The sequence below is a fragment of the Chiloscyllium punctatum genome, chromosome 17 (genome assembly GCF_047496795.1).
Source record: "Chiloscyllium punctatum isolate Juve2018m chromosome 17, sChiPun1.3, whole genome shotgun sequence".
NCBI classification, from domain to species: Eukaryota; Metazoa; Chordata; class Chondrichthyes; order Orectolobiformes; family Hemiscylliidae; genus Chiloscyllium; species Chiloscyllium punctatum.
In genome coordinates this window covers 15,160,995-15,188,757 of record NC_092755.1, presented here as the reverse complement: position 1 = coordinate 15,188,757, position 27,763 = coordinate 15,160,995, and the positions used below count along the sequence as shown (strand labels likewise).

The 27,763-nt window shown below is 39.8% G+C and overlaps 1 long non-coding RNA gene across 1 annotated transcript in view; it reads right to left on the bottom strand.

The window, feature by feature from the left end:
* Nucleotides 1-17,306: 17,306 nt before the first annotated feature.
* The window catches only part of LOC140487745 (uncharacterized), a 55,602-nt gene continuing 45,145 nt past the window's right edge, over nt 17,307-27,763 (bottom strand). The window contains exons 6-9 of the long non-coding RNA XR_011962923.1: nt 23,746-23,815; nt 22,563-22,648; nt 21,804-21,864; nt 17,307-21,530 (exon numbers count right to left, since the gene is read on the bottom strand). This is a non-coding gene — a long non-coding RNA (uncharacterized lncRNA). The remainder of the gene's footprint in view (nt 21,531-21,803; nt 21,865-22,562; nt 22,649-23,745; nt 23,816-27,763) is intronic.

Genomic DNA, 27,763 nt, shown 5'->3' with positions numbered 1-27,763 from the left:
TGCTGTTCACTCTGTCAGTTGTTCTCCAGAGTGATCACTTCTCACATATGGGTGTGATGAGTGACCTGTGCGCATTCTGACTGAGAAAGTGAGTTTACACCTCAGCGGGTAATTGAATCCCTTCCTGCAGTCACCCCATGGCCCTGACTTCTTGGCGTTGCGGGTATCCTTGTGTCTACTTAGTTTGATAAACAGTTGAATTCGAGTCCACACAGGCACGATTCCCATTTCCCCGTTGTCCATATATTTTTGTGCTTCCTTATTTTCCCACGAAAGGTTGTTATCATTGGTCTGAAGACCATTAGTTCTTCATTCTTCATTCGCCTTGAACTTAGTCAGGGAGAATTTATGGGTGAACCACATTGTTATGGGTCTTGAGTCACATGTTGACAGGACTCGTTATGGTCGGCAGATTTCCCTTTCGAAGGGACATGAATGAATGAGTATTCAGCAATGTAATGTTATTGTCTCTGTTCCTGAGGTTGGGTTTATTTTCCAGATTTTTTCATCGAATTTAAATAACAGCAGCTGCCACGTTCCAGTCTCCAAAGTTTACGAGCCCAATATATCGCCGCTGCACTACCAACTCCCTGCTGCATTTCTCCATTCAAAGAATGACATTGTCAATTTAGATTATCCCAGACTGAGAGAGAATACTACGCGTTCCTGGAAGCAATGTACAATGGATTGGAGTGTTTACTGGAGCAAGAGAATGATGTGGAGACGATGTGAGTAAAATCAGTTCTTACTGTCAAAGTAACAAACTTCCACTTTGTTGAGGAAATCTCTTAGAATGCTTTCAATACATCAGCCTCTCACTTAAGGCTCCAGTAAGCTTCCTCTGAGCCAATCCTCAGTGCTGGTTAATGCTGCTGCTGAACCTTAATAATATAATAAATTGAGACCAAGATGCCCTTCCATCTCGCCTTTGACCAGAAGCACTCCCATCCTCAGCATTTCACACACTTGAATAAATAGACAATGTCGTTTCACTGGTGGCGGGGAGTCCAGAACTAGAGGGCATAGATATAAGTTGAGAAGGGAAAGATATAAAACAGACCTAAGGGGTAACGTTTTTATACAGAGGGTTGTGCGTCTATGGAATAAGCTGCCAGAGGAAGTGGTGGAGGCTGGTACAATTGCAACATTTCAAAGGTATTTGGATGAGTATAGGAATAGGAAGGGTTTGGAGGGATATCGGCTGGGTGCTGGCAGGTGGGATTAGTTTGGCTTGGGATATTTGGTCGGCATGGACGGGTCGGACCAAAGAGTCTGTTTCCATGCTGGACATCTCTATGACTCAATGACCGCACCTTTACCAAATTTTGTCACTGGTGCCACAGAATAGCTTCATGTGCTCATTTCCTCCCCCACTTCCGGGTTGATGTCAGCGGACGTGCCACAAGGTTTGCCTGATTCTGGTTATATGAACAGGGGTTATGTTACTGTCTGCAGCAATGGGAACCTCCTTGTGTGGGTAAGTTAGTGAAGCAAAATTTTAAAACTCATTGCTATTGAAACATACATTGCACCAATATCTCGCACTATCCTCTGAAACTTTCTGTTACTTGAAATCCATCAAACTCAGTCTTCAACATGCAGTCCGATGGAAGCACCACAGCGTCTGAGGATATCGAATTTAAAATTCAGCCAATTCTGAATTCCCACATACCTCCTGTCCCTCGCCTAAAATAATTTTGTGCATCTGCTTCTCTTCCTAACATATATTCTGTCACTGTAATTATTGTTGTTTTTAAACGCGTGTCTCTGCATGACTCAGTGATGGTTTCAATGATAAAATATTCTGCATTGTGGCCGCAGTAAGCTCGTAGGAATCCGAGTCACTGCATTTTATTCCTTGTGACTCATGCAGAGGAAGCACAGAAAGAAATTAGTTTATTTTACTTGAAAACATTCTCCGACATTATGATTACTTTGCCAACAAACCCCTCTCACACACACACACACATCTCTGCGAGTCATATATCAGGATTTAGACTCACCCCTTCTCAGAGTCTTTCCTCCCTCCCGCAATCACTTGGGTCTTTTACGTTCCCCCTCCCATTTCCCTTACAATCATTTTCACATTGACCCGTTTCAGTTGGTGTTGCTGCGCTCACTGTTGCTGGGTGACCACGCCCAAGTCTCACTATCGGGACCTTCAAACCAGTTGATCCATTCGGATACCCCGGGTGTGAGATCAATCCTCATGTAGCTGCTTTCACTGAGATGAACCAGCGATCATTGAAACATCAGACTCAGGAAAAGGGCACAGGGCAGCATTGAGGAAAATAAACTTTATTTTAAAAAAACACCAGTTTTTTGTCGAATTGCGCATCATTTATTTCACTTGTTCATTCGGCTCAAGCGAGACCAATGTGTGTAGCTATGCCATTTATATTAGAGCAGGGATGTGATAGCACTGGAAACGATGCAGGGGAGATTTGATAAGTTATTGTCTGGGCTGAAGAAGTGAGATTGGACAAAGTAGAGTTGTTTTTCTTTGAGCAGAGGAGATTGTGGGGGGCACGATTAAGATGTAAAAAAGAACTGAGGGATATGGATAGAGTAGACTGAAATACATGTTACACTTTGATGGAGGCTTCGATCACGGTTGGCCATCGATTCAAGGTCAGGGGCGGCAAGATTAGAGTGACGGAGAAAACCGTTTTCAAACAGTGGGTGGTTGAAATCTGGAATCCAGTGTATGGAAGGATCGGAGAGGCAGGAATCCCCATAACCTTCCGAAATATTCCGATTGGAATTTGGGATACCAAGACATCGAAGGCTATGGGTCAAGTTATTTGAAATGGAGTTTGGACAGTTCAGTGATTGTTATTAATAGCTGTCCTTCCAGTCTCGAAGGGACATTTCACAGGAAGAACTGTTCTGTTTTAATCAACGTGGGGGAGTACTACTGCTCCCGGGGAGACAGAGTGACAGCGATAGCACAAACACGTGACTTCTGCAAGCTGTACCTAGTGTCAGTGTTGGAATGAAAATCATTAAATACTTTTGCTCTGTAGTGAGCTGTTTTTTTAGAGCAGGTAGTTCAGGAAGATATACATTCTGCCCTTTCCCACTAGCCCATACCACTGAATACCGGCACTATGCAGGAAACTTCCTTTCTATACGCCATCGTCCAATCCTTCTTGACCTCCAGCACTTCCCCATATGGCACATTCCACGAAATCCAAGAAGGTGTAATGCTGATCGTTTATGATGTCTCTCCTCACTGTGAAATTTTCATTGATTTATCTGCCCATCACTCAATTTAGCAAACAGATTTTCCAGCTCACAATGTGATCTCGTCCAGACTGGGGAGAGAAAAACAGAGCGGGTGACAAACATGTGTACACCTACGTTCTATCTGCAAGAAAAAAAAGACCATGAGCTTCCAGGTTCCTGTCACTGCATCACCCCACTGTGTTCCCATGTCTCCATTTCAGTTTGGTCTCCTGCAGACCTCCCGCATTGCACAGCACGAGTTGAAAGAGCGGCACGTCATTTCCTGCTGAGAGACTGTGCAATCTTCAATACCCAGTATCGAGTTCAATTATTTTAGATACTGTACACCTTCTTACACGTTCCTGCCCCACCTCCACATATCATTCGTTCCAAAGGTGGATGGTTTGGTTCGGATATCTCTCCCAGATGCACTAAACCTGCTGATTTTGTTCAGATATGTCTGCTTTTCTTTAGATAATTTTGTTCTGTTCTGATTGACAGCCTTCAGGAAACGTGTGTTTGCACGGGAGGGTGGTCAGAGGAGATTTACCAAGGTGGTGCCTGAGCTCGACCATTCCTCCTGCAAAGATAAGGGAAAGTGAGGGCTGCAGGTGCTGGAGCTCAGAGTCGACAGTATAGTGCTGCAAAATCACAGCACGTAAGACAGGATCTGAGGAGCAGGAGAATCCATATTTCAGGTACAAGCCACCGCTATTTCATTACCAGCCGATGCCTGGACGAAGAACGTCTCATATTTTACCTTAGGACCCTGCAACCAGACGGGATAAATCTTTATTTCAACAGCTTCCTCATTTCGCCTCCCCATCATTATCCCAGTCCCAATTAGCCACTGCTCTCTGGACACGTCCATCAATCCCTCCTCTGAATTATCACATTCTCCCTCACCTTCATCCACTTTCCCGTCACCTGAATACAAACCCCATTCCTCTCCCTCAATCTCGACTCAAAATCTTCATTCCTGATGAAGGGCTTATGACCGAAACATCGATTCTCCTGCTCCTCGGATGCTGCCTGACCTGCTGTGCTTTTAAAGCACTCCACTCTCACCACTGCAAAGTTCGACTGGGGCTCTATATCTGAGAGCGGAGAAAGCTGAGAGAGGAATTTACTAACGTGCACAGAAAGGGGATAGATATGTGTGACAGGAAGAAACTTCTTATGGGAAGTGTTAATAACCAGGGCTATAGATGAAATGCTAGAGAGAGGATGTTCAGAGAAGATTTAGGAAGAATGTTTACATCCTGAGTGTTGTTTGTGTAGACCTCACTCTTTGAACGTGTGGTGTCTTCAGGAGTATTTGGCCGTACACTTTAGGAGCTAGAGCATGCACGGATAAAGACTAGTTACTGGAAAGTGAGGCGAGGATAAACAGATGTTTGATGAAAGACTTGAACACCATAACTTTGGGTGCAGTAAAATGGAGGCTAGCGCAGCTCTGTGGCACAATGAGAGACGTGTTGGACATCTGCTGCATTGTTAAGATTGCGATTCAAAGTTTGTGGGCTTGAGTCCCACCAGAATCGGAGTTTAGTTCAGATTTCAGCTGAATCAATGATTGTTCCACTGACTCATCACCAGTTCCCATCGTCTGGAATTCTCGTCCCTGCGACTGACCAGAGAAGATTCCTCACTTTCTGGGTGGTGAGTTTTGAAGGAATCGTATCATTTGAAATATGATCAGCCCACAATCGGCTGTTCTTTCATAAAACCCACTGCAGAAGCCCACTGTCTCTAAACACATTTCCCTCCCACAGTTACACAGAGGTTTTCGGTTTATTCAGTGTCTTTTTCCCTTTGGGCGACAGGTTGTTGTGGATGGGCTGGGAAAAGACATTGAGGTGTTCGGTCAGCCATGATGATAACCAATGGTGGGGTAGCGCTGGCGGGTGAAATGGCCCTCTCCTATTCCTCTCTGTCTGTGCTGTTTCTGACAGAGGGATTTAAACAATAACATGATGAGGACCCTGTGAATCTACACCATGGAATACCAAGGTCCTCCCCTTTATCCCACTGCTCTCAGAGCTGGAATACACAGCTCCTGTTGTAGCTTTAGATCAGACAGTGGAGGATTCTCCCAGGCGCTCTATCAGACTGTATGCTCCTTCACACAGGTTTCCAACTGGGCACATGGAGCAAACGGCCGTGTAGGCATTGGGGATTCAGGGACAGATTTCCCCATAGCCTGGCTAGAGTTCTGGCCACAGTAATAAACATGAATTTGGGACATTTAGTATCTTACCCTGGATTCTTACCACTTTACAATTTAAACTGAAATTTAACTTACTCTTGTATAACATTCTTATATCTTCAGTATTCACGAAAACTGTGCAACATGTCCTTGGATGTAGCCCTGGTGAAGTTTGGTGATGAGTGCAGTATGTTTCATGTTGTCGGTAGGAAGTTGCAGAAGGAAGTTCGGGAAGTGTCAATGAATCGAATTCTGTGCTAAATTGAAGCCGACCCAAAGAGAAGCCCTGAGACATCGATAATATCACATTGTAAACAACACAGCGAGCCACAGAAACCCAGTTTTAAATCCCATTTTTCTGTGTCCCGGTTCCTGAACCTGATGCGCGAATAGTCACAGGTCCATATCAGTTCCTCCTCCTTCTCTGTCTTAGCATTAATTCCAGAACCACAGCAAAAGTAGAACAGGCGGGTCGAAGGTCCCAGAGGTACGAGTAGGGCACGTTATAGGCTTACTGCCTGTGGCTCTAGTGGAGCAACTGATCAGCGATTGGTAAACATGCCGCAGTTATAATTTCAATCCTTATCTAAAGCTGCTTTTACTGACGTTGATCAGGAATTATTGGAGCATCAGACTGAAGTGTAGTTGAAGAATAATGTCAAATAAAGCAGAATCTATTCGAAAACGCCAGTTTCTGATTTGTGGGATTGTTCAGTCTTTGGGAAGGGTGTCAATTATTAACCGTAAAACTGCACATATTCACCAGGTAATTATCCATATGTGGATCGAGAAACAGAGGTGATATTTTAGCATGATGACCTTTTTCAAATCTCTGACACTGCACTGGATTACATTCTTGGAAAGGCTGTTCAACTCGTTTCATATAATCCTGTTTGCTGCAAACTCACACAGCTCATTCAACCATTCGAAAGGAATTAGTTTTATCTCTTTGGGTAGATTGAATGTTGTCAGCGTATCTGGTAAAGTCATGACAAATAGTTTTGCTGCTGTGTGGAACAGAGGGTTCAAACAGAAATAAGGACAAGTCTTGTCGCTGGATTTTTCGGACAGAGATCAGTGAGTATTAAATGAACATTGTGAAAAATGTTCAAGGCAACAGATGGCAATGATAATGATGTTTGACATCGACAGGTCCATTCCTACTCACTAGAGTCACATTGTATTACAGATCACGTGAGCGGAGGAGCTGATGATCCTTATGGCAACCTGAGACAGTGCGACAATTAATCCCACGTTGTTAGTCTCACTTTATCCCATAAACCAGTTAGCAACGGACTGAGCTAACCGGCTTCCATTTAGTGCAAAGCTAAAACAAACAGCTCAGTACATTAACAATCTGAAGTATTTCACGGAGAACCAGCTGCTACACCTTTCAACACCACCAGCTCTTACACTTAACATGTTCAGTTGGTGGTGTTATGCAATTTCTTTCCGATGAACGCTGAACAATTCGTGAGTGAGTCACTTTTGCCTCTCTATCCACGCAGCCCAGAATCCCTGTCCCTGTTAAATTCGTTCCTTGTGTGCTGGCACGTGGTTTTTCAACAATTCTGGAATCATCTTCTAAAATGATTTTTTTCTTTCTGAATAATCAATTCCGATACATGGATACAAAAAAAACAAATTCAAATTCGGCCAATTAGTTTAAATTATGCCCCAATCAAGTTTGAATGTGGTATTTTTACACTGTTAAAACCAATGAAACGATCCGACGTTTTATGGGACAAATATCGAACATTTTGAAGAGTTACCCAGAGCGGCAAAGAACACCAAAGAAAGCAGAATACAGCACGGGGTGAATCCTTTGTGTTTTGCTGGTTTACATTAGATTTGCCTCGTCACCTAACACCAGTTTCTGTGGTTGCTTTGTTGTTTTGCTCATTTGTGCATTTTGCCTCATTAACGATATTGAAGTTGTCCCCTCTACACAAAACGTCCGAACTTTTGCACCATTGTGCAAGAGGTGCAGTATGTCTAAGCGACAGGACACCCGACAAGAACATTCGACGCTGATTCAATCTATCTATCCTGATTGACCCATGGAAACAGCACTGCGCGCTCTCCTCGTGTCTGGAAAACAATCCCTTCACAGATAATGTTACATCCCGCTCTCAATGGGGCTTCTCATTCCATTGCTTTCAATTCCTCACAGAATCCGTTTCAACAGATTTTGTCACTGAGTCATTCCTTTGTTTGTGTTCAAATCCTGTGAGCAGAGGGTCCCAGTTGGAGCGTGCTGAGCCCACAACCCAGAGATCAGACCATACTCTGTGCACTGTACTGTGCTGTTCATCCTTTCACTAACAGCAGGTAGATGCATCTATGCTGTGCAAATTTTCACGCCTGTTTTAAGAAACAAGATAAGCAGTTGTTGTCACACAGACCAAGATTGTAAATGCTGGGAACAAGCACTGGTCCGGACTGTTTGCTCTCCCACGTCCGTTTTCTCCCCAGGAGGTGTTCAGATGATGGTCTGAATCGGTTTCTTCTGCTCCCTGTCACTCTCGGATGATGTGAGCTGTGAGATCTGTTCTCTGAACTGGGGGTAACGTGATAAAGCTTATACACATCAGTTCCAGTGTAACTGAGCGACAGTTACATCCCATGCTGAGTCAGACAGCAGAGCCCTCGCTGTGACTTCGAGAAGGACACAGACATGTTCCCGATGACTGCGAGAGATTCTCTCTTTCCCAGCAGTTCTGCACTTTTCTATCAGTCTCAGATGGCGGTATTTGCACAAGGTTCCCAAAAGAATGATTTACTGTGCATGCACGATCTCCGTTTTGTTCAGCTTTCCAGAAGTTCCATAACTCCCACTCCCTCTAACCCCCTCCCGCGCTCCATAAGCCTGAATCTGGTTGATAGGAAACTGAAGAGCGGACACACATTGCTCTCCCACGACACTGATTGCTAATAGAAGACGAGTTCATTCAGCTCCTATGGTGGGAGCCCGCTCGTGGGGGAACTGACCAGCACAGCCTCCTGGGAACCGGGAGTCAGAGCGGCAAGGAGCTGTTATTAAAACTCAGTGCTGCCTTCACTCCGAAACAACAGAAGAACCTTTTTTTAAAAAAAAAACAAGGAAACTCACCTGATTTATGGATCATGCTTCTGCTGCGGTTCTGGCTTGTTGGTTTTGGGTGTGATATCGCCTCGGGTGGGGGATGTAAGTGCGAGCCCTGGGGTTTTGCATCCAGCTCCATTTTGGACTCAGGTATAATTGTGATGGATCGAGGTCACATTAAGGTACCGAAGCTTAAAGACACACAACAGTACCTTCTTGTAGACCGTTACTAGAGGAGAAATGGATTCCCTAACATCAAATGATGCTGATCCTGTTAATGTGGATTTTGCCGAGTGCACGTCCTGTGCGGAGTAACCTGAAAGCCTTAATCTGTCCAAAATGTTGTTTTTCTCATGCTGTGATCTGCATACCCTTGATTACTATGATCTGCATTTACCAATCGCAAACAAAATTTTTCACTGTACTCAGGTTCTCGTGACAATCAAATAAAGTCAATCAATCAAACTACACAGACGCTTCCCTATTGTTTGGTGCCAGCACAGCGAAGGTTGGTTGCATAGCCTCACTTTGCACCGTGACATATTTTGTGATTCTGAGTGAAATCACAGTTAAATTAACAGAATGTGGCAAGTTAGTCACAGGTTGCATTGACACAACCGGGACACATCTGCACCACAGTGTGTCACACAATAATCGTGAAGACCTTTTGAAATCATCCTCTGAGGTACATGCCACACGCCAGACAAAAAGCTGAAGTCTGTGTGAAACTGTTATTGTCAGCGCTAACAGAGCGGCCCAGTCGGAGCGTTTTGGGCTCATAACCATGAAATTAATGGATTGAAAACATCCTCTACTCGTTGACAATTCCATGTTTCATTGTGTGTACTGTACCCGCCAGTGTTTCTCCATAATAATTCTCCATTCTACGCATTACATGTTGTTTCACTTTCTGCTTCCTTTCATTCAATGTATCTGAAATGAATATTTCATACCGATACACACGGGAAATTTACACAAATGAGGAAACACACTTGTGAAGTTCTGGAAGCTCTTTTCCTGTTCTCTGTCGGTGTGCTCTAATCTAATTCACAAAATCTCTTGCCAGAGCTGGGAATAAACTGGTGAAGATGAGACACATCAGATGTAGTAGAGTGCTCTATGCGCATGACGCCCTGCAGTTATTCCCCACGCCGTTTCACACAGCAGTGTTCTCCCTGTGAAATGAAAATCTGTGAATTACAATTTGATCAATTTGTTGGAGACAGAATTGCGATCCAGGCACAGCTCCACATTATTACGACATAGATCACCAACTATGAATAACCACAGGGGTACACAAGCGGCAGAGAGTCGCTATGGACTCGATGGGCTGAACAGCTTCTGTCGGCGCGCGAGTGACTCCACACATTGATGCTGTCCCTCTTCCTGTCTCTGGGACAGAGTGGCTGATGGTGAAACAAAGTCTCATTGTTAACTCTATCTTCTGCGTTAAACTGTCTGCAGCCCCGCAGCTCAGGGACGTGGGGATGGCTCTCAGTGAGTGAGACTTTCACTCGGATTGTCTTTATCTGGGAAAGTTGGGGCTCAGATGTTCACTGCTGCCCGATTGCAGCAAAGAAGCCGATGTTATTGTTACAAAAACCTTTCTGCAGGATTGCTGTGTGAAGATGGATTTTGAACAGCAAACAGGCTGCACAAAAATGCCCTCAGATGAATTTACCTGAGGGTAGAGATTCCGGAGTCCATTTGAGTCTTACCCGCCAGCTCAACATCTTTATCGCTTCTCAGATAAATGATATTAGCAGGAAGCTCCCAATCAAACTTGATGATTCCCAGCACTTGATGGAACTGGCCGTGCCGATGAGAGCGAGCTTTAGAGTGTAACCGCGCTTGCCTCCCCTCACACTGCTTGTCGGTGGAGGGAAATAGCTGAATACTCTGCCGATGGAGACAACTTAGTGCAAACGGAAGGGATAAACAGCACTGTCCCGTGAACAAGGAGATGGAATGACAAGGCGATATTCTTTATATACTTGGATGCTTAGAAATCTGAGAACAAATTGGGTTGTAGTTGGACCTGAACGAATCTCAGCTGGTTTGGTGTTGGCAATGTAAGAGTGTCTAGGGCACGATCTTCACTTAGAAGCTGGTGTTAATACTGGCATGGGAGAATGTCTGACTTCAAATCGCCATCGAGCCTTAGTTGTTTGGTTTCACTGTTGCTCGGTCGTCCTATCAACTGTTTGATAAAAAGATGTAAATCATTAAGTTGCACCCTTTGAAATACCTTTGAGTTTTGGGATCAGAAGTGTCATTGTAGTGGGCATGGCACAGTACCACATGTGGTGAAAGTCAAACAAGTGTTAGAGGATGTTCTCCCACAGAACCCCACTCTGAGTAAATCCACCATCTGGATATTCACACAGTTCTGGGGGTGAAGGTTTAGGAAGTGGGGATGTGAAATGATTGAAAACAGCGCTGAAGAGGTTGATGAGAATGGTGTGGTATATGAGGAATGTCAACAATAAAGGTCATTTGGAAAGTTGGGACAGGTCTCCTTGGAGAGCAGAAGGCCAAAAGCTGGCCTTGTTCAAACATTCCAAGACATGAGTGGGTTAGACAGAGGGAATAAGGAAGGGGGAATGCTCCCTACGCCTGAAAGGATCGAGAACGATTCTACAGAGTTTTAAAGACATGAGTAAAAGAAGAAAAATGTACACGAGGAGAAATGTTTTCACAAAGGGAGTGGTTAGGGTCTGACATTGACAAAGACCCAGTTTCAATCGAGTTGTTGAAAACCTAATTCAATGTTCATGTTGAAAGTAAAAATGTGTAGAGTTACAGGGAGAAGGCAAGAGAATGATACAAAAAGAGAATCACATTTATCTCTGCAGAGAGCCAGCACAGCTAAGGTGTTTTGTTACACATTTGTGTTTCTGACTGGACTCACAGTTCAACCAACAGGATGGAGGGAGGTAAACAACGGCAATATTGGCAAAGCCGGGACACATGACACAACAGAATGTTATCCAGCACGTACATGCCACAGGGAGGATGGCGCTGTCTGAAAATCCTGCAGGGTCTCCTGCGGATCAGACACAGGAAATTTCACTATTCGAACCGAATTAGCCATATGAAGGGGAGCCAATGAGCCGGAGGATCCTGCTTCACAACTCAATTACTAAAGAAGCTTAGGCTCGAGTCCCTCCACTGCAGTTTCTGTGGCTGCGGCGTGTTCAAATAAAAAGCAGGCCTGGGAGTTTGCTTTAGGAGAGGGGGGTCAGTTGTCCATCTTATCATGATCGTGTTCGCCTCCCACACGGTAAATCGCGGGCTCAAGCTGATTTTCGTCCCAGGCAAGTTGAGTTTTTAACAAATTGGGAACGATTCCTGGAGAGTTAACTGTGGTGTGGGAGAGTGCAGATTTTCTCAAAGTGTTTGTGCTTTCATGGTAGTGCTCACCTCCCGCACGGAAAATCGCAAACAGCTCTACTGCTGCTTTATGTTCCAGGCAAGTTGAGTTTTTACTGGAACCGAAAGGAGAGTGTCATTTCATCGCTGTTGTGAAACAAAGTCCTGCAGTGGCTGGACTCGTCATTATTTGGTTTTCTGGCGAATGGGAAAATCGTTCCAATGAATTTCGGTGTCATATGTTATTGAATTTCTACCATTTGCTTCATTTCCGTCCTGGATACATCAGAAGGGAAAGGTAATCTCATCGAGACTGTGATTGGTGAAATACATTTTTTATGGCCCATTCTTATTAGATTCTTTTTTTCTCTCTTTTGAGATTTGCCTGGGAAGTGTTGGTGCACTAAGGCTGCAGTGTGTTTGAAAGAATAGTTTGGAATTGCACTGTTGTTAGTTGTGAGATTACTTTATGACTCATGCCCTCGGACTCTCTCACATTTAGCATTCATGCATCTCTGTGTCTGAAAATGCATTAGGTATGCCAGTTTTGTTTGTGTTCCGTGTTAAATGCTTACTGTTTTGCGATTGGCTCAGTACATTACGAGTTAACAGGGTTTCTGAGGTAACTTCCAGCAGCAAAAATCCTCAACTGAGGGTCTGGGAAAATTTCACGGAGTATGGTCAGTCGGAGCAAAAGTAAGGAAGTCGTTCGTTTCTGCAGTGTTTCACAATACTACCTTTCCCGTGAGCAGTCGAACAGACTAAACGATTGTGCCACAGACTGCGACGGCAAGCTCTGCTAAAAAGTAATCATTTAAAGCCGGTGTAAGCAACACGACGGTATTGGGGTGCACCGCGTGGAATCAGATACTTCGGTGTATCTCGTCCATGCTCACCGCATAGCCAAAATTAAACAAGTCCCGTTCCCCAGCATTTGTCTCCAATCCCGCTAAACTCATCCTATCCAGAAACTCACCCGATTACCTTTGCAATTTTCTGAGTGTAATAGCCTCCTCCACTTCCTCTGGGAGCTCATTCCAAACACGCACAACCTTCTGTGTGAGAAATGTGCCTCAGGTCCTTTGTCAATTTCAGCCCACTCACCTTTAACCTCTGCTCTCGAGTTTTCAACTCACCCCAACTTGGGTAAAACACATAAATACTCAGTTAACAACCATTCCATAAGATCATGTCGCAGCCGTTATGCTGCGGGGAAAGTCGTCCCAGCTTATTCCACCTCGCCCTACGGTCCAAACATTGACGACATCCTTGTCTATATTTTGTCATCAATTTCACGTGTTTTTTTTACGTTTTCAAGATGTTAATTACGCTGGACAATAACAAGCTATTGGAAACAGAAAGGTGAAACGTAGAAGTGAGGCAATTGCAGCTCTGGTGAAGCTCCTTCTTTGTGACTCACTCAGCAAACAGAGACGTGAAGGTGACTCAGAGGCGTGTGAGCTCTTCACATCGAGAACAAAAAGCAATCAAGGGCAGTTAGCACCTCTTCCGGAGTGGGGGTGGGGTGAGGTAATTACCTTTTGAGTTCTGTTACTATGTTCAGAAACTGCCTTTTAGATTGAGGTGAACAGAAACTCCATTTCTAATAAGCACCATGGAAGTTAGCAAAATGTATTGAGTCGCTTCCCGTCGATTCCCGCACAGGTTTCCGACTCAGTTGGTATCGATGTGGCTCATGTCCAGGAGTGAACATCTCTACAGCAAATTGCACGGTGAAGGTAAAAGGCACGGAAAGTGTCATCTCGAACTGGCCCCGAGGTCAGAGCATCCTCACAATGTAATCTGTCGCTCTCGGAATGTAATGCGACTTCCGGTTTTAGGGTAGAGAACTTCCTTTGGGACCCTTATTCTGCAAAACAGACACAGTGACTGAAACTATGCTGCACGGTATGATGTGGAACACGGCCTGCTCAGCTTTGTGCATTTTCCCTGTGGTCCGGTGTGTTTCGTGTTCCGTGTAAACGTGAAAGTCGTCCTGATTCGAGCAATGGGTGAAATCATTTAGCAAAGCAAGAACCGAAATTGCAGTAATGTCAAGCAGCTCATGGTTATTTGACCAAATAAGCGAACATATATTGTCACGCACTCACAGATACATTTGTAGCTGAAAAGAGTCTGAGAAGATAGACTCAGTTTACCATTGATTTTTGTCTGGATTGATGGGCTATCATTATCTGCTGCGACATTGACATTGTAGCCGGGCACATCCCAGACGCTGTGCGAGTCGGAGAGGGATCATGGAACCCTTTTCATGTGACTTTGCATCTGTTATTATGCAGGGGCACAATTGGAAATGCAAGAAAACGGGCAGTGTGGCCGGCTGGTAGCGTGGCCGAGCGGTCAAAGGCGCTGGATCCAGGTTTCGGTCTTGACAGGGGCGCGGGTTCAAATCCCGCCACTGCCATTTCTGCTGTTTAACTCCAATGCTGCAGCTTGTTAAAATGCTGTTTCGGTCCCCACTGTATTGATGTTGGAAACAAAAGAAAAATGGGCTTGTTTCCCGGGGAATGAACTGTGGTGTGGGATAGTGCCAAATATTTCAAAGTGTCTCTGCTGACATGATCGTGTTCGCCTCCCGCGCGGAAAATAGCGAACAGCTGTGCTGTTCCAAACAATTTGAGCTTTTACTGGAACCGAATGGAGACTGTTATTTCATCGCATCACACGCGAAACTGCTTTGTTCTTCAACTGCAGCCTTTCACATGGACAAGAACGGAGCTTCCTTGCTTGCTTTCCCATCTGCAAACCTGTCTTCGAATTTGCTTGAACAAATCTGCTCTCCTCGTGAAATGTAATGCAATTCCATTTAATGACTGTGCAAAGTATTGTAAAGTTTTTCTCCAACCTGGTTCTGATCATATACCATTCTGTTTGAGAGTGTAGTTTCCGCCTTCTGATCCATCCACGAAAAACAGTACCGCATTTGCATTCCTTACGCAGGCGGCCCGGTTCAAAGACAGGGAAGAAGCTGATGCGCTGGTGTCACAGCGCACCACGGATTCCTGAACTAGTCTGTCTGTCAAATATACCCCAAAGTCGTCTCTGAAAGGCCTCATTTGGAAACTGTCTGTCGTTATTCAACGCGCGAGAATTGGCACCAGAGGTCCTGAATCATGTTTTGGAGCAGTTCGCACGTTAGTGGCTCATTCAATCAGCAACAGCAACGAAAGAAATTACACTCTCAGATGAACCTTTGGACTTTTACCAGAGCTGCAACTGCCTCACTTCCCCACTCGCCCTCCCCGTTTACATTTTCCTGCTCGTCAGTGATTTAAAGAAAACCAAATGGATGCGATGTCATTCTGTAGCCTCTCTGTCGATCCCTCCGTTTCAGTTCCAACATGGCTTAGATCTCGGGGCGCACCTTAATACAAGCGATGCTATGAAAGCACCCCTGTTACCTCAGTGTGGTAACAGACCATTTGTTTGAAAAAAATGACCCTCTAAAGAGTAACCCACCCAAACACTTTTCCCGATCATATTTCTTCACATTTATTTATGACTAATACACATATCCCTGAACACAACGTGCGGTTTAGCATGGCCAGCTCACCTAACCTGCATATGTTTGGATTGTGGGAGGACACCACAGCAAAGTCACATGGACTTGGGGAGAACGTGCAAAGTCCCCACAGTCACCCAAGGAGGGAATCAAACCAATGTCCCTGGCGCTGTGAGGCAGCATTGCTAACCCATGAGGTACCATGTAATCTTATGCAATAAGTAAAATCAGTGAAAGATACGAAAAAATAAGTTTCAAATGATATTGTCAAAGCATGTCAATCTTACATTCAATACGAATAGGTGTATGGAAAACAAAAAAAAAACAAAATCCCGGCAATTCATGTATAAACAATAATTAAAAATTTAATTTGATCAAAGGTCATAACAATATTTAGACGAATTGCAATTCTTAATAACAAATGTAGGTAATTACCTGACTAATGAACACTTGGAAGTGGCATATATTTACTTAACGCTGAAGAAAGCGACTTGTTTTCCCCCTTGTTACACAGCAGAATAACAATGTGTGTGTGTGTGTGTGTGTTCGAAATGTTTGAATCAAGCTCTTTCTAACAAAATAACTGATGACTTACGATCACTTAGCCTTGTCATCTTTAAAACCACAACATTCTCAAATATTTTCCAGGAATTTACAATCAGAAGAACTAGTTAATTCCTTTTCATAGGAACCCAAAGAGAATAAGTAGCGGACACTGTGAATTAGTGAGTCAATGCAAGAATTCAACTGAAGACAATATCCCTTCTTTCCAAAAATGTCAAAATTTAAAAAATCAAAATTTATTGCCATTGTTGAATGAAAGAATAAAGAGATGCTAATTCTTTTTCATTTGATTTTGTTGCATGAAACATCCGTAAGTCGTATTATGATTACAAACACAATAAATGTGAGCATTGAAGTCAAATATAATTAATTGAATTCAACTATGTTTCAACAGGTAAAATAAAAATTGATACTTACAATGATCGAGAGATTGTGCACTGCAATATCTTTACAGTGGTTCATGTACTGTGCCGTTATTCCACATTTGCGCAACCTACTAGGTTGAATAAGTATTATTTTTATTATAAATCAGCAACAATTGAATTATCAAAGTCTGTCAATGCATTAATGAATAATGAAAAATCTCTTTTTGCAAGTGATTGAGCAATGTCTGGAAATGAACTGGAATTAATTCAGTGAAAAGTCATTACATTTTCCTGAATTTTAATGTTGAGATTACCGTGATCATTCAAATGAGCAAACATCAGATATTTGCAATGACGTTGGATGGGAAGTCATTGGTTCCTTTGTGGGGTAGGTGACCTGAAAAATAAAGGTATTTTCATACTGTACTATTAGTACTAAGACATAATGAATTAAATCTAAATGTGAATCTCACTATACTTGTTAAAAAGACATTTTTAATAAATAATTGTGCCATTATTGTAATGGCAATGACTTGATAATGAATGCTGTCTTTTGAAGAATTAAAATGAATCAATATTTCAAAAGCACTTTGCTGTGATGTTGATTGGATATTTATTAAGATCAGTAAACTGAGGTATAAAACATTGTACCTAGCTTTATGGATGGAAGACAAATGAGCCATTCTGTGATTATGGAGCAAAAATCTTCTTTTTTTAAGTAAAAATGTACGTAATACAAGAATTGTGAATTTCCATACACTGGATTCCTTGTAGAGATATGTTACATCAATTTATATGATCAATATTATGATCAATGTTTAAAGACTTGTGTCAGAATTAGGAAGAGAATTAGTAAGTCATGAAAGTGAGCTTGAAACTGAACAATGTAGTCAATGATATGTGGCATATATGTGATTTTAATAATATTGTCATTTTTGTACAATGATGAATAATGTTGGAATAGAAATGACAAAAAAATCAACAAGCAGTTCTTTTCTTACAATGAAATGAAAACAATAATCATTTTGTAGCACACATGATTTGAACTAGCAGTTTTTTAAATGTGACATATACAGTGAAGGCTAACCCTTTTGCAAAAATGTAGGAACTTCACAAATTTAAAATGCAGTATTTGTTCAATTTGTAATAAAAATGGTTATAATTTGAATGGTCTCTTGTACACACACAACAAAAAATGAGCTTAAAGATTGTTAGATTGACAAAGATTTGCTTCCCAACATTATTGTAGTATAGTCAATATCCGTGATAAAGTAGAATTATTGGTTTAAACAATATAAATCAACATTAACGACTGAGCTGAAATATAGCACATCAATTGCATTAACTGCATAGAATAATAAATAAATGCTTACTGTTGTCATTTGTCCTAGAAACAATAAGATACTCACTCAGGTTATTCCACTAAATAGTAATCAGCTGATGATGAATATCTTTGTGTCGCTTTATGTGCACTGTTTTGTGTGAACATTGATTTCAATAAATTTAGATATTTACATGAATTAGGAACAGAATGATAACTGGGTGTGAAAGATCTTATTTAAGATGAGACAATTTTTATGTATTCACTAGGTTTGCTGAACAAAACACTGTTAAGTCATCATGCAATAAACTGGATTAGAGAGAAATATGCAAATTCAATTTTCAAATGAATGCACTCGGATATTTTCACAACATTTCAACCTTACATTCAATATAAATAGGTGAATGGAAAACTAAAAACAAATTTCAGACAACTCATAAACAGATCAATAACTAAAAATTGATATATAGTAGGAAGTGGCATTTGTTTATTTAACTGAAGAAGAACTTAATTTTTTTTCTCATATTTATATCTTTGAAGCATCAAGTTCTATGTGCAGTCTGAACTCAGTTCTTCAGAACAAAAGAAAATCAAGGAGTATCTTTACTTTGCATATTTCATCTTTGTGAGTGCAACATTATCAAATATTTTGCAAAGAATATTGATTGAGTGGAATCAGATACATTCTGTTATTAGCGGACTGAAGAAAATATATAGCAGATACAGTGATTATTGGAATGAACAACAAATGAAAACATATCTAATGTTGAATAGAAAGGCAATTCATTCGATTCTTAGATATTTTCTTCTCAACATTCAGAGCTGCTCTGGCACAGCTCTGTGCAAGGTGGGAATTGAAATTGTATCCTCTGGTCTGGTAACAGAGACACGACCAGAGTTGCACAAGATTCCTTCATAACATTCCCAAGCAGGCTGCGCAGGGCTGAAAACTAATCAGATACTTATTGTGATAACTTGATTGGAATTAAATGGTTGGATACTGTGTGCAATCTTCTGAAAATTCAGTAGTAATTTACAATAATGATGGGAGTTAATAAATGTCTTAATTTAACATGATTTTTATGATCACTTGTGGAATGACAACTTGACAGAATTGTGATTGCTGTGCATTATAAATAAAAATGAATATAATTATTCTATATGTTCATAAGTTCCACATTTTCTGAAATGCAAATTACAATGTTTTTGATCTACACGTAAATTGGAACAAAATGATGAATTGGTCAATCAATGTGCCTATTCAGCTGAAGACAAGTTTCATTCTTTCTGAAATATACGATTTCTAAGAAGTCACCATTTCCTGTGGTTGTTTAATGAAGAGAGATGCCAACCCTTTTTTGTGTGCTTCAAAAAATTAATGGGGATTTCAATGATTTTGCACGTGAAAAATATTCAATTGTTATTGTGATTAAAAACACAATAAATGTTAACATTGAAGTGATTTCCAATCAAATCACTTCAAAAGTGTTTCCAAGTTTAAAATGAAAAGCAATATTCAGAACGATTGAGTGATTGTGCATTGCAATGTCCTTGCATTAGTTATTATATGAAAACATAGTTCCACATGTACACCCCTTACCGAATTGAACAATTATTAGGTTTTGGCAACAAATCGATTTGAAATATTTTATTAATGAATTTAAGGATAATGAGGTATCTCCTCTTACTATTCCACTGAGTAATGTTAAGAAACGAAGAGAAATATTGCAGTGTAAATTAACTGGTGTTCTCTGAATTTCAATGGCTGAGAAGATTGTGATCTTTCAAATGAGCAAAAGTCAGATATTTACAAATGAAGTTGCAATGGCAATTATTGGTCTTTTGTGGGTATATTGGCCTTATCAAACAAGTTTTAATGTTGTAGCACTCACACTAAGAAATATGGAAGATATTAAAAGCGCATTGTACTTGTTATAAAGCCTAAGTTAAAGTATTGCGTAATTATTGTAATTGATAATTGTTTCTAAAATCCTGATAGATAAATTGACTTAATATTTGAATGCACTTTGCTCTGATGTCGATTGTATATTCATTAAGATTAATAAACTGAAAATTAAAATATAAAACGTGGCTTTAATAATTAAAAAATCTCAGCAACAATTGAACATCTTTCAACTTTTTTTTGGTCGGTTCATGTCTATTTTATTAATGTAATTTTTATCATGATAAATGTTTAGATAAATGTCAGAACTAGGAAGAAAATAATGAGGATGGGAAAGTGAGTATTATTATGAACTAAACATCGAGTTAATGACATTTGGTACAGGAAGTCATTTTGTAGCAAAAAACTAATAATTGTGTGATTATTGTTCATTGACAACTAATGTTGGAAGAAAATAAAACTACCTCAAAATGAAATTAAAATAAATATCATTTTGGAGGTCACATGATTTGAAAAATGGAAATTGTCACTTAATGTGACATTTGAGCTGAAGAATTGTTCTTCCCCCCGCCACCCCCATGTGTAGTCCTTTCAATAATTTAAAATTTAGTATAAGTTGAACTAAATAACAAATGGATGTTCCTCCATTGTTTTCTTGAAAACAAAAATTTAAAAAATTAACATGAAAATGATATCGCTCTGCAAGGAATAATTTCACAGATAATAAGTGTTTGTATTGAATTTAAATGTCACCACAGCTGTAGGAGTGATTTCCCCTGACAGGGAATGAAGACTGAGGAGATAGGCCGAACTCAGGCAAGTGGAAGATGTTTACTCATGCTGCAATCAGTTAATACAGGGATCATCACCCGAGGCCAATCTAGGAAGGGAGGTCCATGACACACTGTAACGTGTACAGTAAAAAACAGTATTTTTACACACCTTCTGTATTACAATGTCCACATGCAATGTGGTTACGGTCCTTCCCTCATGATACAGACACCCGATCCTGTAGAACACCTTATCTTGGATGAACATCGCTATGGATATCCCCAGCTTCCTATTGCTTAATGGTGTTTGACAGGTGCTATAATCTCCAGGCCTTGGGATCTCTGTGCATTTTATTTCCTCACATTACAAAATTAATTGCTGCAGTCCTTTGGGCCTCTCACTATGCCTTATTCACGATTCTCAAGAATATGTAATTAGAAACTTTTTAAATGTTCTGAGTAACTTTAAAATAGTAACTATTTCTGACAATCAAACCCTGTCTGTTTCCCTGACAGCCGCTGTGGAAGTTAGCTGGGCTCTTTCCTGCAGTTGGTGTTTATTCATTCACTGGGACAATTATTCTTTCATTAATGAAAGTCAGGGTTGGTCATTTTTCTGTGTGCCTGCATTCCCTTATCACTATCTGGAATATGACTGTCTGGAATAGCATACTTATGGACTTGGAGTAGGATTGTACAAAATGTTCTTTTTTTAAACTTAAGACTGAAACAGACTGTTCGTCTTATTTATCTCCCCTCCACCATTTTGTGTTTTAATTCCAAGGCAGGCTGCTCGGGGCTTCCCTACAGCAGCAAATCAACAAGGATTTCAGCATTAAAATAAAAATCAACATTCGCAACCATTAGGAAACAGTACCATGCAATATGCTTACGTCACTGAGACTTAATTCCACACTTAAAGCCGACTATACTGATTTGATCAATGATTACATATTAGATAGAAGTAACAATTAGTGTTAAAACTAGTCACTGTAAACTTAAAATGATTACAAATGTCATATTACAATCCGCAACATGTCGAATTGTAGTCTAAAACAATCAGACGTATCTTCATTTGTAAGGCTGAATATGAATCCAATGATTTCTGTGAACATTCAAATGAGAAGATATCAGATATTTCCTGTCAGTGTTGGATGAGGAATCATTGCTTGGTTTGTGGTTGTGTTGACCTGGAATAAAAAATAATTTTTTCTTTGTAAAATTGGCACTACGAAATAATGATTTAAATTGAAATGTGAATCTCACGATATTTGTTAGAAAACCTAAATTAAATTACTGTGTGATTGTTGGACTAACAATGAATTGGTAATCTATTTTAGAACACTGACACATTAAGTGATTCAATATTTCCAAACGGGTTTGCTGTGATATGGTACTAAGCACATATGCTCTTACTTAAAAATTAAAATAATGGCAATTGAAAGAAAGATAAATACACATACCATGCGCTTATTGTAAATTCATGCAAAATACAACTGCGGAATATGTTTAAAGCAGTTTTTCCTGAAATGAAAAGATAACTAGAATGATTAGCAGCAGGATGTAATCGCAAAACAAAAAAAAAATCATTCAATGTGACTATTCAGCTGCAGGCAGCTCCCCTTCTTTACACACATGTAAAACTTCCAACAATTCAAAATTTACTCTGATAAAGAAAAGAACATACGCATGTAAATTCTTTTTTCTTGTTGACAAAAAAGTCACAAATTTGAATTTTTTTTAGCTTTAAAATATTTAACTATTACTGTGATCAGAAATACAATAAATCTTCATGTTGAAGAAAAATCAAATCAAATCAAAATACACATCGATATTCACAATAATTGGGAGAGTGAACACAACAATCTCTTTCCATCAGTTAATGTACTGAGCCATAATTCCACTGTTATATCCCTTACTGGATTGATCAATTATTAGATATTAACAATAACTAAATTATTAATATGCTATCATTGAACTGAATATTAATGAGAAATCTCATTAATGTTTGAACGAGCAATGTGTCAACATAAACAGTAATTATTAGTGAAATGTCTAAGATATCTCTTCATCGATGAGGCTGAAATTACTTTGATTGTTGAAACGAGTAGCATTCAGATATTTATAATGAGCATTGGCTGCAAATCAATGCTTTTTGGTGTAGACCTGAAAGATTTTGTTATTGTAGTATAGGCAGTAAGAAATTATGATGTGCATCTCACCTTACTGAATATTTTCAAGTTTTCTAACAGGTTTCTGGTCCAATCTTCAGTTTAACATGGGTAATGTTGGGTCAGAACATCAATAACTGCAAACATTTTAAACACATCTCCATCAAAGTTGCTAATCTGATAATTCAGAACAAATATCAAAAAATTACCTCTGTAAATTTAATTGACTATATTTTTAGATTATAGTCAAGTTCGTTATCTACTTATTTCCTTCCTATTTCTGACACCAGTGGCTAAATATTGATTAGATTAAATGTCATATGAGTTAGACATTAGTTTTCTCTCAAAGATCTGTACAGCACAAGAATGGGCCATTTGGCCCATAACATTGTGTTGAACATAATGCAAAAGAAACTCATCCCTTCTGCCTACACTTGGTCTATATCCTTCCAAATTATCGAAATGAACATTAAAGAGCCTTAATGTATCTGCTTCTACCACCAACCCTGGAAGTTCATTCCAGACACCAATCACTCCCTGTGTACAAAACAAATTGCCCCTTACATTCCCCTTGAACTTTCCCTCCTGACCTTAAACACATGTCACATAGTTTTTGACGCGTCAACTCTGGGAAAAACTTTCTGACCGTCAACCCTATCTATGTATCTAATGATTGTACAGACTTCCATCAAGTCTACCCCCAGTCTCCGCCACTTCACAAAAAAGCAATCTGAGTTTTTCTCGCCTCTCCAAATCCAGGCAGCATCCTGGTAAACGCCCTCTGTACCCTCTCCAAAGCCTCCATACCCTTCCTGGAACATGGCGAACAAAAGTGAATACAATACTTTAAGTATGCCTTAACCAAAGTGTTAAAGTGTTACAACATGACTTCCTGACTCTTGTAACCAGTTCCCTGACCAATAAAGGCAAGCATGCCATTTGCCTTCCTAACCACCTAATTACTTGCATGGTCACTTTCAGGGAGCCATGGTCTTAAACGCCAAGATCCCTTTGAATAATAAAGCTGTCAGGGTCCTGCCATTAACTATCTACTTTTTTTTTAACATTTGAGCTTCCAAAGTGAAACACCTCACACTTGTATGGATTAAACTTCACCTTTAATTACTCTGCCCATATCTGCAATTTATCTTTTTCCTGCTGCATTATTTGACAACACTCTACATTGTCCCCAACTGCACTGAACGTTATATCATCTGCAAACTTATTAACTCACCCAATTAGATTTTAATCCATGTCACTTCTATATAATTGCATCGCAAACAGAAGGGTTCCAGTGCAGATCCCTGTGGAAAAAAGACAGAAAATAAGGGAAATGCAGAATTCTTGAAGAAATGAGGTTTTTTCAATGACAGAATAATTCTGATGAATAATCTTCTAAAGTGTGATTTAAAAAAAAAATTAACCCAATATTTTAATTGAGTTTATTGATCTTAATGAATATCCAGTACAAACTGCTTTGAAAATATTGTATCATTTTAAGTGTTGCGTTCTCACATTAAATATTATTTAATTGTTATTTCAATTATCACACGATCATGAGATTAACATTTTCGTTTAATCCATTATTTATTAGAGCCAGTATCATAATGAAATATTGACATTCTTTTCAGGTCAACACACCTGCAATCAACCAAAGTTCCCTCACCCAACACTCATTCTAACTCTCTCATTCTCTTTCATTTGAATCCTGGTATTAATGGAAGGATCATTAATCAGTCTTATCAATTAAGAGATTGCTAACTATTTTTTACATAAATATTTCATTTTTTTTCCAACATATTGCACAATTACATTGCAATAAGAGTTTTCTCATCATTCTTAAATTTGTTATCAGCCATTTTAAAACTAATTATTACCAAAACCTAACTGGTAATCATTGTTGAAATCCAATATCTCCAGCTGTATATGTGGAACTATGTCTCAGTACATCAACTGATACAAACAATATTGCACTCTACAATCTCTTAATCTTAGCAAAAATAATTTTAAGTGTGGAATTTTAGCTGGATTGAATTGGTTGTAAGAAAAAGTGCAGTCTGAAGAAAGGTCACTGGGCCCAACTCTCACCACAGATGCTGCCAGACCTGCTGAGTTATTTTCCAGCAATTACTGAGCTTGTTTGTGATTTCCAGCATCCACAGTTTTGTTTACATTCTTGTATTGATTGTATTTCACTTCAATTCTAACATTGCTACATTTCTGATTATTACAATAAGAGCTAAGTATTTTTCATGTTAAGCATTATTTAAATTTCACGTGTTCCTTGTATAAATAAACCAGAATTAACAAATGTTTGTTCTATGCTTTTACAATAAATCTTGAATTCTTAGAAATCACATTTTTTTGAAAATGAGGGAAGTTGTTTTTCGCTGAGTAGTCACATTGAATGACCAATACTTTATTTCCAATTCATGTGCATTAAAAAGCAGGTTAATTTTAATTTATGCAGATGAATAACTGCTTCAAACAAATTGACTTACTTGATTATCATGAGATTTATGTTTATTTAAGACCATTGTTGCTTCGTTCCATCATTATTAGAAATTACTAGTTCTTTTTATCGGTCCATTACACACTGGAACTGTCTAATACAATCCTAGTCCAATTATAACAATAAATATCTGAGCAGTTTTCCCTGTGAATAAACACAGTAAGTATGTGATTATAGTCCTGCCCTTCCTGCATGGGAATATTATGGAGGGCTCTGGTAATGTGTGTACTAGTAGACCAGGAGCCATCAGTACAATTCCCACCTTCGACAGAGATGTGTCAAAACACCTCAAAGTTGATTAGAAAATATCTAAGTGTCGATTGAATTGCTTTTCAACCGACATTGTCTCAACTTGTAACTGTTGTTCATTATAATGATCACAACATCTTGAATTTATTTCCTTCACATCACTGATTAAAGTATGAATGTTATTACGCTGCTTCTAAATACCTCTCAACTTTTAATAACTTTGCAGTCTTAAAGATTCTACGGTGTAAATAATATTTAAGGTGAGGGGGAAAGATTTAAAAGGGGTCTGAGGGGCAACTTTTCCACACAGTGTGTTTCACATCTTGGGATGAGCTGTGAGAGGAAGGGCAGTGGCTGGTACAATTACAACATCTAAAAGACTTTTGGACAGTTTATTGGATAGAAAACGTCCAAAGAGGTATGGGACAAACACAGTGAAATGGGACTAGTTTAGTTTAGGAAACCTGGCCGGAATGCCAAGTTAGGCTGAATGGTCTGTTTCCGTGCTGTATCAGTCTAGCATTCTACAATTCAAACTTCACTGTGATTGGTAAAGGAAAGAACAAACGGGTGTTAATTCTATTTTGCATCCATTAAAAAGTGACATGAATTTTAAATAATTTTGTCACATGAAATAGTTTGCTCTTATTGTGATTAGAAATACAATGAATGTGAGCATTGAAGTGAAATATAATTTAATCACTTCAACTGTGTTTCCATGGTTAAAATAAAAATTGATATTCACAATCATTGTGAGTTTGTACATTGCAATATCTTCACATTACTTCATGTACTGAGCCATTATTACACATTTATACCCCCTACTGAACTGAACATTAATTAGATATTAGCAACACTTAGATTTTCGAAAATCTATGAGTACACTTGTAAGAAGGAGAAATTTAATTTTGCGACATGACTGTGCAATGTGCAGACATGAACAGGAATTATTGCAGTGAAAAGTCGTTACAGTTTTCTGAATTCATAAGGCTGAGATTACTGTGATTATTCAAATGAGCAAAAGTCAGTTTACAAAGCGTGTTGCATGCAAAATGATTGGTTCCATTGTGGGATAGTTGACCTGAAAGCAATAGCATTGTTTCAATGGATTAAATTAAAATATGGATTAAAATAATATATGGATCTGGCGATACACGTTAGAAAGACAAACAAATTATTCTGCAATTATTATAAGGATAGTTTAGATTACTTACAGTGTGGAAACAGGCCCTTCGGCCCAACAAGTCCACACCGCCCCGCCGAAGCGCAACCCATCCATACCCCTACATCTACCCCTTACCTAACACTACGGACAATTTAGCATGGCCAATTCACCTCCCCTGCACATCTTTGGACTGTGGGAGGAAACTGGAGCACCCGGAGGAAACCCACGCAGACACGGGGAGAATGTGCAAACTCCACACAGTCAGTTGCCTGAAGCGGGAATTGAACCCGGGTCTCTGGCGCTGTGAGGCAGCAGTGCTAACCACTGTGCCACCGTGCTGCCCACTAATAGTGAATTCCTAATAAATGTTGTATTCTGAACAAATAAATTGACTCAATATTTTAAAAACACTTTGCTCTGATGTTGATTAGATGTAAATTAAGGTCGGTAAACTGAAGACTGAAATATAATACCTAGATTGACGGATTGAGGACAATAAATGAGCCATTCAATAGTTATTGAAGAGAATTCTTTTTTGTCAAAATGCAGACAATACAGAAGTAATGTATTTCATTCAATTAGTTTACTTGTAGAAACATGTGACGTGATTTTAATTTACGTAATTTTATACTGATCGATGTTCAAACATTTGTGTCTGAATTAAGAAGAAAATAGAAAGAAAATGAAAGTGAATATGAGAGTGACCACAAGATACTGTCCACGACATTTGATCGAAAAAGGAAATTGCATAATCTCGTGACTATTTAGTGTTAATAAATAATTTACTTCTCAGGTACTGAAGCAGTCCAAGTCCAAGTACAACAAGATCTGGACAATATCCAGGCTTGGGCTTACAGGTGGCAAGTAACATACATGCCACACAAATGCAGGCTATCACATATAAGACATAACCTAACCACCATCCCTTGACATTCGATGGTGTTACCATGACTGAACACCCACTATCAACATTATCCTCGGGATAATCATTGATCAGGAACTGAATTGGTCTCACCACATAAACACAGTGGCTACAAGAGTAATTCAACTCCTGGCTCCTGAAATCCTGTCCAAACGCTACCAGGCACAAGTCAGGAGTGTGATGGAATACTCCCCACTTGCCTGGATGAGCGCAGCCCTAACAACACTCAAGAAACTTGATACCATCCGGAATAAAGCAGCCCGCTTGATTGGCACTGCTGCTACTGAGCATCAGTGGTGGTGAGGGTGGATGACTGTGGATGTCCTAGCTACAATCTCTGCCTCTTCTTATTAACAAAGATAAAATAATCTTACATTGCTCAACTTTCTCATCAAAACTGAGTA